Below are 12,071 nucleotides of genomic sequence, written 5' to 3'. Positions count from 1 at the left end.
CTTCAGAAGCAGATTATCTCAGACAGAAGATCAGAAATAAAAGAAGACAGACAACAAAAGGAAAAATAGATGAATCAGACTTCAGAAAAATTAAAAGCTGTTGTGCTTTAAAAAATACCATCAAGAAAGCAAAAAGACAACCAATAGAATGGGAGAAAATATTTCCAAACCATATATATTGTAAGGAATTTGCATCAAGAATGTATTTCAAAAGCTTATACAATTCAACGATATCCAATTAAAAAATGGGCAAAGAATCTGAATAGTCTTTTCTGCAAGGAAGATATACAAGTGGCCAATAAACACATGAAAAGATGCTTGACGCCCTTAGCATCAGGCAAACAAAAATCAAAAGCACTTAGATAACACTTCACACCTACTAGAATGTCTACTAGAATAAAGTCAGATAATAACAAGTGTTGGGGAAGATGTGGAGAAATTGGAGCCCTCATATACTACACATGGAAATGTAAAATGATACAGCCACTTTGAAAACCATTCTGGTAGTTTTCAAATGATTAAACACAGTTGTTACATGACCCAACAGTCATATGATAAGTAAGGTATATACTCAAGAAATGAAAACATAGGTCCACACAAAAACTTGTACATTCATGTTTATAGTAGCATCATTCATAATAAAACAAAGGTGGAAGCAACCCAAATGTTCAGCAACAGATGAATGGATAAGCAAAATGTGGCATATCCATAAAATGGAATATTATTTCACACAAAAAGAAATGGAGGTGACTTGACTTCAGTTTTTCCATTATATAGGAGTTTAGAAGTTGTCACTTCATCCGAACGAATTAAAACCTGAACAAACTAAGAAATCAACTCTTTTAGATGTGTCAGAGGAATGAGGCCACAGGGCAAACCACCACTCCTGAGATTGGAGAGATGGGAAAACACAGAGAATCATGATTTATCAGAGCGGAAACCCATGAGACCATGAACTGTAACTGGTGAAGCAACAGAGACTGAACAGACATGTTTGAGAGTTAATAACCCCAGAGGGACTGAGTCGTGGGGGAGCCCCTCCTTACACTTTTATGAGTTTTACCTCCAAGAGCTCCATCAGGTCCTTGCAGTGTTTTTCCCCCTTATACTTCCAGCAGGGGAGGAAGAATGGGACCATTTTGAAATAGGCCAGACTATTCTGTTCTTAACACGGCTTTCCTTCAGAAGAAACGATTTTTACCAGACTTTAATCTGCTGGTGTTTCATTAGAGCCTAAATCACTTCTGTAAGGGTAAATACCCAATTTCAGCCAGCTCTAGCCTTCCAAGGAGGTGATGGGGGTAAGAGAAATACCCAGCTCCAGCCTCTGGAGCCATCCTGTCTTCTAAGAATACATAGCAATACTTAATATGTATGTGCCTAACAATAGAGTGTAAATTATATTAGGTAAAAGTGGATAGAATTTCAAGGAGAAATAGGTGAATCCATTATTATAGTTGGAGACTTTAACATCCGTCTATGAGAAATAGGTCCAGCATGCAGACAATCAGTAAGGACATAGTTCAAGGCAATAGCACCATCCATCAACTGGATATAATTGACATCTATAGACTACTTCATCCAATAACTGCAGATTACACATTCTCCTCCAGCTCACATTCACCAAGATGGACCGTATTCTAGGCCATAAAACACATTTTAACAAATTTAAAAACATTTAAATCATACAACATCTGCTTTCATACATAACAGAATTAAACTAAAAATCAATATCAGAGAGATAGCTGGAAAAATCCCCCCAGTTGGAGATTAATAAGCAGCACATTTATACATAATACATGGGTCAAAGAAATTTCGAGAAATTTTAAAAGTATTGTGAACCAATGAAGATAAAAATATAACTTAAAATGTATGGAATGCAGTGAAAGCAATGCTTAGAGGGAAATTTATAGCATGGAGCGAATATATTAGAAAAAAAAAGAAGATCTAAAATTAATAATTCAAGCTTCCACCTTAGGAAACTAGGTGTAAAAAGAACAAATTAAATTCAAAGTAAGAAGAAGAAAAGAAATAATAAAAAGTAGAGTAGAAATCATTGACATTGAGGGCACCTGGATGGCTTAGTCGGTTAAGCATCCAACTTTGGCTCAGGTCATGATCTCATAGTCTGTGGGTTTGAGTCCCGCACCGGGCTCTGTGTTGACAGCTCAGAGCCTGGGACCTGCTTTGGATTCTGTGTCTCCCCCTCTCTCTGCCTCTCCCCCACTCACTCTCTGTCTCTCTCAAAATAAAATAAAGACATAACAAAATTAAAAAAAAATCAATGACATTGAAAATAAGAAATCACTGGAGATAATCAACAAACCTAAAAGCTGGTTTTCTGAAAAATGAAATCAATAGAACCAATAAACCTGTAGTCAGGCTGACTAAGAAAGAAGGGAGAAGACAAGATTACAGACATTGGGAATGAAATTCCAAGGACATTACAAACATAATAAAGGAATATTATGAACAACTCTATGCCCAAAAATATGATAGCCTAGATGAAATCAATCAATTCTTTGAAAGGTGTATTCTTCCAAAACCCACACAAGAAGAAAACAGACAACCTGAATAGACCTATATCTATTAATGAATAAAATCAGTAATTAATAACCTTCCAAAACAGATAGCATCAGTCTCAGATGGGCTCTCTGGTAAATTTTACTAAACATCAAGGGAAAAAATTGTATCAATTCTTTATCATCTTGTCCAGAAGATAGAAGCAGAGCCAATACTTTCTAATTCCTTCTATGACGCCAATATTACCCTAATACCCAAACCACACACAGACATTAGAAGGAGAGAAAATCACAGACCAATGTCTCTCATGAACACTGATACAAAAATCCTCAACAAGATATTAGCAAGTTGAATTCAACAATGCCTAAAAAGAATTATACACTCCGACCAAGGGGGGTTTATCCCAGATAGGCAAGGCTGGCTTGACACTCAAAAATCAATAAATGTAATCCATCCACTCAGCAGGCTAAAGAATAAAAATCACATAATCATTTTAATTGGTACAGAAAAAGTGACAAAAATCTAGCACATATGTATGATAAAAACACTCAGCAAACTATAGATGTGAACTTCCTCAACTTGATAAAGAGCATCTACAAAACCAATGTAGCAAATATCATACTTAATGGTGAGAAACTAGAAGCTTTCCTAAGATAAAGAAAAGGCAAGGATGTTTGTCCCATCACTCCTTTTCAGCATCATGCTGGAAGTCCCAGTTAATGCAATAAGACAAGAAAAGGCAATAAAAAGTATCCAGATTGTGGGGGTTGGGGGAACCTCTGTGTTTTCAACAGATGACATGATTGTCTATATAGAAAATCTGAAAGAATTGGGGTCTCTCGGTGGCTCAGTTGATTGAGCATCCGACTCTTGATTTCAGCTCAGGTCACGATCCCAAGGTTGTGGAATTGAGCCCCATCTCAGGCTCCACACTGAGCTTGGAGGCTGCTTAAGATTCTCTCTATTTTTGAGGTGCCTGGATGGCTTAGTCAGTTAAGCATACAACTTCAGCTGAGGTCATGATCTCACTGTTGGTGAGTTTGAGCCGCATATCAGGCTCTGGCTCTGTGCTGACATCTTGGAGCCTGGAACCTATTTCAGATTCTGTCTCTCTCTCTCTCTCTCTCTCTCTCTCTCTCTCTCTCTCTTTCTCTCTCTCTCTCTCTCTCTGCCCCTCCCCCACTCATGCTATCTCTCTTTCTTTCAAAAATAAATAAAGATTAAAAAATTTTTAAAAAGATTCTCTCTCCTTCTCCCTCCGCCCCTCTCCCCTGTTTGGGCATGCTCTCTCTCTCAAAAAAAAAAAAATCTGAAAGAATCAACAAAAAACAAATAAGCAATTATAGCAAGATTGCAGGACACAAGGCTAATACATAAAAGTTAATTCTTTTCCTATATGTCAGAAATGAACAAGTGGAATTTGAAGTTAAAAACAATATTATTTGCATTACTATTCAAAAAATGAGGTATAAATCTTACAATATATATAAGATCTATATGAAAAATCTACAAATACCTAATTAGAGATATCAAAGAACTAAATAAATGGAGAAATATTCCATGTTTATGAGTAGGAAGACTCAATATTGTAACAGCACTCACCCTGTCTTATGGATTAACTTGCTTCAAGTTTATGCACTCCTTGCATGACTAAACTACCTCCCTGAGATCCTACAGACTGCTGGCCTTGAGGAAAAAGAGACCAGACTTTCTGGAAGCTAAGGCCTGAGCATGTGTGAAAACACTTGCCACTGACCATGGTATTGTCAATAAGAGATACCTGGCAGTCTTGATTCCTGGTAGAGGAAGAGGCGTCTGGACTGCCGAGCTAGTACATGACATGTTGGGTCATTGGGGGATTTGTACTGAGAGACATCTGGGAGCGTTGATTCCTGGCAGAGCAGAGGAATCTGGAAGCCTTGCAAGGACAAATGATTAACTGCTGAGCACCAGCTTCTCTTGCGTGTAGTCCCCTCACCATTTCCCACGTCTCCCCCTTTAAAACCCCTGCTTCACCCGGACTGGGAAGATGGTCTGTGGGAGGATAGTCCACCTTTTTCCCAGGCTGCCGGCTTCCTGAATAAAGCAGCCGTCCCTTTTCCATCAGGGTTTCTCTCTTGAGTATGGGCTTTAGAGTGGTGAGCAGCAGAACCTGAGTTTGAAACCTACCCTCTGTCTGGTAACAATATTGTCAATATGTAATTTCTTCCCAATTTGATCTATAGATTCAATGCAATCCCAATCAAAACCTCGCCAATTTTTTTGGTGGATATTGACAAACTCATTCTAAGGTTTTTATGGAGAGGCCAAAGACCCAAAATATCCAACTCAATATTGAAAGAGAAAGAGCAAAGTTGGAGGACTGACACTAACTGACTTCAAGACTGATTATAAAGCTATAGTATTCAAGACAGTGTGGTACAGGCAAAAGAATAGACAAATAGGTCAATGGAGTGAAATATCTCAGAAATAGACCCTCATAAATATAGTAAACTGAACTTTGACAAAGGAGCAAAGGCAGTACAATAGAGTCTTTTGAACAAATGGTAATTGAACACCTGGATATCCGCATGTAAAGCAATGAATCTAGACACAGAACTTACACCCTTCACCACACAAAAATTAACTCAAAATGGATCAGAGACCTAAATGTAATACACAAAACTACAAAATTCCAACAACAGGAGAAAAAATAGGTGACCTCAGATATGGTGAAGACTTTTCAGACACAACCCCAGCTGTGAAAGAAATCATTGATAAGCTGTATTTCACTAAAATTAAATTTTTCTACCACGTGAAATACAATGTCAAGAGAATGAGAAGACAAACCACAGACTGGGAGAAAATATTTGCAAAGGACCTCTGATAAAAGGACTGTTATCTAAATATACAAGGAACTCTTAAAACTCAACAATAAGAGACCAAACAACCCAATTAAAAAAGTGGTCCAAAGACCTTGACGGACACCTCCCCAAAGAAAATATACAGGTGGTAAGTAAGCATATGAAAAAATGTTCAACAGCATATGTCATTGGAGAATTGCAAATTAAAACAACGAGATACCACTATTCATCTGTTAGGACAGCCCAGATCCAACACACAGACAACATCAAAGGCCAAGAATGTGGAACAACAGGAACTCTCATTCACTGCTGGTGGGAAGACAAAATGGTGTAGCCATGTTGGAAGCCATTTTGACAATTTCTTACAAAACTAAATATACACATGCTGTATGATCTAGCAGTCTTACTCCTTGATATCTACCCAAATGAACTGAAAATATATGTTCACACAAAACTCTGCACACAGATATTCAAAACAACTCTATTCATAATTGCTAAGATTTGGAAGCAAACAAAATGTCCTTCAGTAGCTAAATGGATATCTAAATTGGGTACATCTATGGGGCACCCGGGTGGCTCAGTTGGTTAAGCATCCGACTCTTAATGTTGGCTCAGGTCATGATTCAGGTCATGAGTTCAAGTCCTGAGTTGGGCTCTACGCTGGTAGTGTGTGAAGCCTGCTTGAGATTCTATCTCCCCCTCCCTCTGCCCCTCCCCTACTCTCTCTCTCTCTCATAAATAAATAAATAAGTAAATAAACATTTTAAACTTGTGGTACATCTAGATAATGGAATATTGTTTACTACTAAAAAGAAATGAGGTCACCAAACCATGAAAAGACATGGAGGAATCCTACATGCATATTACTAAGTCAAAGAATCTCATCATTCCAACTTTATGACATTCTGGGAAAGGTAAGACTATAAAAGATTAGTGGTTGCCATGAGTTAGTGGAGACAGAGGTAAGACTAGGCAAAGCTCAGAGGATTTTTAGAACAGTGAACCCTAATGTGGACTTCGGGTGCCAGAGATGTGTCCATGTCACTTCATCGATTGTAACGAATGCGCCACGCTGGATGTCAACAGTGGGGCCGGTTGTGTATGTGTGGGACAAGATGTATACAGGAATTCTGAGTTATGAATTGTGTTCAGTTTTGCTGTGAACCTAAAACTACTCTGAAAAAGAGACTGTATTAATAGCAACAAAAAGAATAAAGTATTGAGACATGCTACAGCACGGGTGATCCTTGAAATCAGCGTCCCAAGTGAAAGAAGCCGTCTTTCACAAAAGTCCATATACTATATGACTCCACTAATGTAACAGTCTGGCGTAGGGAAACCTCTAGAGACAATGTATTGTGGTTGCTTCGGGCTGAGGAGGGGTATATGATGAAAGGGATGGGGGAGGTGATAGCTAAAGTGTTGGGGATTTCCTTTTGAGGTGATGAAAATATTCTAAAATTGGCTGTGCTGACGGTTGCACACTAAAATCCATTGAATGGTATATTTTAAATGGGTAAATAGTACAGTACATAAATTACAACTAAAGCTGTTTTTATTTTTATTTGTTTTTTTAATGTGTATTTATTTTTGAGAGAGAGAGAGAGAGACTGACAGAGGTGAGTAGGAGAGGGGCAGAGGGGGAGGGAGACACAGAATCTGAAGCAGGCTCCAGGCTCTGAGCTCTGAGCTGTCAGCACAGAGCCCGATGCACGGCTCGAACTCACGAACCATGAAATCATGATCTGAGCTGAAGTCGGATGCTTAACCAACTGAACCACCCAGGTGCCCCTAAAGCTGTTTTTAAAACAATGATCGTAACCTCAGCACTGACAAAATTAAATGAAAGAAAGAACAGCAAAGAAAGCGATAAATATGAGTATAAATCTAAATGAATCTATACTGACAGTATAAAACAATGTTAAAACATATCACAGAGCCTTAAAAATAGATAGAAAATAAATATACACAGAAACTATGATATAAAAGTCAAGAGGAGGATTCACAGAATTAAAGAGTGTTCTGAAGTTGTCTGTAAGGAAGATGAAGGTACTAATCAATTATACTTTGATAAGTCAAGGATACACGTTAAGCACTAAAAAGTATATGACTTCCAAAATAGAAGAGAAAAAAAAACGTTCCCAAAGAAGTCAATACATAAAAGGAAAACCGCATTTACAGATAAAAAAATCATCAGTAATTATGTTAAATGCAAATGGACTAGGTAATTGTCTTAAAAGATTAAAACAGACTGGAGGAAAAATACAAAATCTACATGCTATTTATAAGGGTCACACCTAAAACATGAGAATACAGAATGGCAGAAAATAAAAATATGGAAAAAGCGAAGCCCTGGCGGAGAGAAAAGCGATGTAGCTATATTAAATTCCCATCAAATAGACTTTTGGGATGCACACATGTTTGCAGGATCGCCCTTTGTACCACTCCAGTCTGAAACCACCCACATATCCACTGACAGCAGAACGGGTAAATTGTGGTATATTCATGCGATGCAAGTGAACAAACTATAAATACCCACAACCATTTGGATGGCTCTTAAAAACATAATACTGAGCAAAGGGAGGGAGTAAGACACAAATGAATATATGCAGTATGATTCCATTTATAAAAATATGCAGAAACAGGCAGAACTAACCATTTTAGGTGGGGCGGTGTACTGGGTGTCTACGCTCTGAAACAGAACAAGGTGTGACTCTCCTTCCAGCGGGAGGCCCTACTCAGCCTGTCGGCGTGGAGAGAGTTCTGCCCCCAGAAATACAAGGAGGCTTTGGGGAGATTCTGTATCTGGGTGAGTCAAGGCTCTGCCCATGGTAACTAGCAACCAGAGTAAGAAGGGGAACTTCCAAGGCTGGGGGAGCATGAGCAGCCACCTATAATTTGAGGCCAAGGGCAGACAAGGGACAGGGGGGAGGAGGCCGGAACGGGGGGAGGAGAGACGAGGGCCTTCCTTACCATCTTGGCCCGTACTGTCTGGCCCCAGCGTGCCAGAACCGGAGACCTTCTCGGCCTGTCCTTAGGGCTGGGGCGCCCATATCCAGTGTCACGTGGCCCTGACTCCTAGCCGGCTGACCCCCTGCAAGGGTGGAGCCGTGGAATCCCCAGGCCAGGAATTGAGGGCGTTCGGGGCAGTTTCCTCGCAAGGGGATCCAACGTAGCAGCTCCCATAACACCTGAGCCGCGGGAGGCATTAGGATGAAAGGATTGCAGATTATTTGTATAATTAGGTCGACTTGGAGGGGGGTTTTGGTAGAAACTAGATTTTCTTTTTTTTTTAATTTAAAAATTTTAATTTTTTAAATGTTTATATTTGAGAGAGAGAAACAGAATATGAGGGGGGGAGGGGCAGAGAGATAGGGAGACACAGAATCGGAAGCAGGCTCCAGGCTCCGAGCTGTCAGCACAGAGCCCAATGCAGGGGTTAAACTCGTGAACTGTGAGATCATGAGCTGAGCCCAAGTTGGATGCTTATCCGACTTGAGCCATGCAAGGGCCCCAATAGGACCTGGATTTTCCAACAGTGGCTGCCGCTCTGTTCTCCGTAGATGGCCTGATCCACTCGTCTCCTGCATCTGCTTTTGCCGCATCTGCAGCTGGTCAGGGACTTTGTACCAGTGAGTGTTTCCCCTTAGACCACCTGCAGGCTGCTTCCCGATGCTTCACATGACAAACGTGGGGACTGGCTGGGGACGTTTACTAGATCTAGTGATTCTTGGAGGGTGACAGTGATGTACCGCTTCCCTCCCTCCCTCTTTATTTTGTCTACCCCTGGTCCATACTAGAATTCTTAGCTACAATTGACAGAAATTAAGCTTGGCTTCCTTAATCAGGAAAAGGGGCTTCCTGCAAAGATACCGGGTAGCCAGCTCGCAGACTGGCTTGAAAGGGAGGCTCAGGGGCTAGGAGCACAGATGGGTCGTGCCAAGGGTGTGGTCTGATCACAACGAGGCTGCCTCCCAGGCCATCATGTACTGTCAACTCTGTGCCACTGCCACCCAGCACTCAAGATCCCAGACACCACCGCCTTGGTGGTGGAATGAAATCTGAAGGACTTCTGCTTCTCTCTGTCCCCCACCCAGACTGTGCCCCAGATGGGGGTCATCTGACAGGCTGGCAGAACCCCAGAGGTTGGGAGAGTACATGTCTGGGTCTTTTGGCCTCTGCAGAGAGGACTGACACAGTGGCCATCTCTCCAAACCCAGGAAGGCAGCTCAGATGCTGGGCAGCCAAAAAAGTGATGAGCACAAGCTGTGATGTCACCCACCGATACTGGACACTGAGGTGAGAGGAGGGCAGGTCTGGCCCTGCCATGATGTGGCACAGCAGCTGTGTGAGCAATTGCAACGTGGTCACCAAAGGGCCACAGCTTTGGCACAAAGGTGGGGACAATGGATCAGGCCTCAGTTTCCACATCGGTAAAATGGGAGTGTAATAAGAGCACTTGTCTCACATGGCTGTTGCAGAAATAAAGATAGTGGAAAGCTCCTACTGTATTTGCACGTGTAGGGCCATGGACTAGTGGCAGGTGTCCACATAAAAGAGGCAGTTCAAAAGAGTGGTCACAAATGTTGTCACTCTTGCCATGGGTTCTGGTGGCCCCACCCGTGCCCCCTCAGAGGCAGAAGAGTGGGGGCGGTTAAACCCACAGGCTCTGACATATACTAGTTGGGGGTCTTGGATGACCTGCTGTACTGCTCTGTGCCTCAGTTTCCCCATCTGTAATGTGGGAATGGTCACAACTTCACAGGGTTGCTGTGAGGATGAGGTAACCTGTAAAGGCCCTCTGAGCAGCGCCTGGCATATAGTTACAATCTCAGTAAGCGTTAGTCATGTTTATTAGTCCGAGATCTATTGTGGGCACCCATCCCTGACAAACTCCAGACGGCCCTGTTTCAGGTGGGTACACCACTCACACGCGACAGCTAAGGAGCTGTGTGGCACGGCGTCACTGAAGGTCCAGGGAGTTATTCACACTCTGTCGGCAGCCCCACTACTTCATGGGCCCAGAACCTCACGTCCACAGCCTGTGTGAATCTGGAGCTCTCTCGATGTTGCCAGCTCCTAGCTGAGGTCTACTGGTCCCCAAGTCCCTGTTCCGGCACGGAGCCTGCTATTCTGGTTTGGCCTATCACAGTTTTCCATGGTATATCCAGTCTCGCTCAGGGTTTGAACTGCAGAGTGGACTTGAGGGTGATAGGGTAGAATCAGATCTGGCCCTCTGCCATCCTGCTCAGGCGCCCTTCCCAGAAGCCCCTGGACTCTGTCTCCACCGCCTGTTGGGCAATGTCTCCAGATTTCCCATTCCAAGTCTTCTCTCGGGAGCAGCCCTGCCACCTAGCCTGCCCTCCCCTTCCTACAGTGGTTCTCAGCCACGCATGGTCCTGGCATTCAGCAATGACATTTGGTTGTCCCAACTTGGAGGACAGGGAAGTCCTACTGGCACCTAGTGGGTAGAGGTCAGGGATGCTGCTAACATTTTACGATGTACAGGGCAGTCTTGCACAACAAACTTCCCAGACCAATAAAGAATTTTCCAACGCTGTGGTTGAGAAATACCATTCTAGGAATCCTGCTGAATAAAATGGTATATATCTTGTTGCAGAACAAAAGTATAAAGAAGGAAGCAAAAATCCCCTCCACCCCGCCCCCAGATCTCACTACTCAGAGACAACCACTGTCTGCATTTTGGTGATCTGTCCTCCAAATTTCTCTCTCTGAATGTTTCCATGTAGACTTACAGATGTGTGTAATTGGACAGAAATATGCTCATGCTATATGTGCTGTTCTGCAACTTATTTTTTTCTCACTCAACAACGTACCATGGGGATCTTTCCACTGTCAACAAATGGAGATTTGCAACATCCTTTGTAGAAGACTTCATGACATTCCATAGCAGGGCTATAACGCTTTATTTAGACAATCCCTTATTGATGGAGATTTAGATCTTTTCCATTATGTTGCTCTTATAAACACTACTGTGATGAATATCATTGTATATACATCTTAGTGCACTTGTCTGAGTAAATCCTTAAGATAAATTCGGAGAGTGGAATTGCTGGGCCGAGAATAACATGCTCGTTTAGGACACTTGGTACCCAATGCTGAATTGCCACTTGGAGAATCACATTGATTTACACAACCTCTAACAGGGCACAGGAGTGCCCATCCCTCTGCCCCTTCACCCACCCTGGATATTACTAATTCTTTTTTTGAAGATATTTAAAAGTCCTTGCAGAGAGTAGTCAGGAATGCTCTGAGTGAAGTATGTAAGTTTCTCCTTGGCCACTGAATTCTGGGATTTGAGGTAACGCTTTTAGAGTCTGATGTTCTGTCTCCTTTCCCTAATTGCCCCTCTCCTTGTGGTGAAGTCCTCAGCCAGGCCAGGGTGGGGGAGGAGAACTTGATGAACAGACTGGGCTCTCATTTGGGAGTGCTGTCCCCCTCCCCATGGTTCTATGGAATGTTCCTTGCTCTCCCTGTCTCTATGGCTGTTCTCCCGCCTCAGTTTCAAAGACTTAGGAGTGTGTTTCCATCAGAGCAGTCTCTATCTGTGGCCTTGACCTGAAGCCCCCTCCTCTTTAGACTCTAACTGGTGCCCTTCTCTGCCCCTAGTGAGAATTAACACTATAATAGCTCATATGGACAGAGTGTTTTTGAGTTGAGTGTGTGGGTTCTTTTGTTTGGGGT

The sequence above is a fragment of the Suricata suricatta genome, chromosome 6, assembly GCF_006229205.1.
Source record: "Suricata suricatta isolate VVHF042 chromosome 6, meerkat_22Aug2017_6uvM2_HiC, whole genome shotgun sequence".
Lineage (NCBI taxonomy): Eukaryota > Metazoa > Chordata > Mammalia > Carnivora > Herpestidae > Suricata > Suricata suricatta.
The sequence above is the reverse complement of the archived record's forward strand: the minus strand, read 5'-3'. Positions refer to the sequence as shown.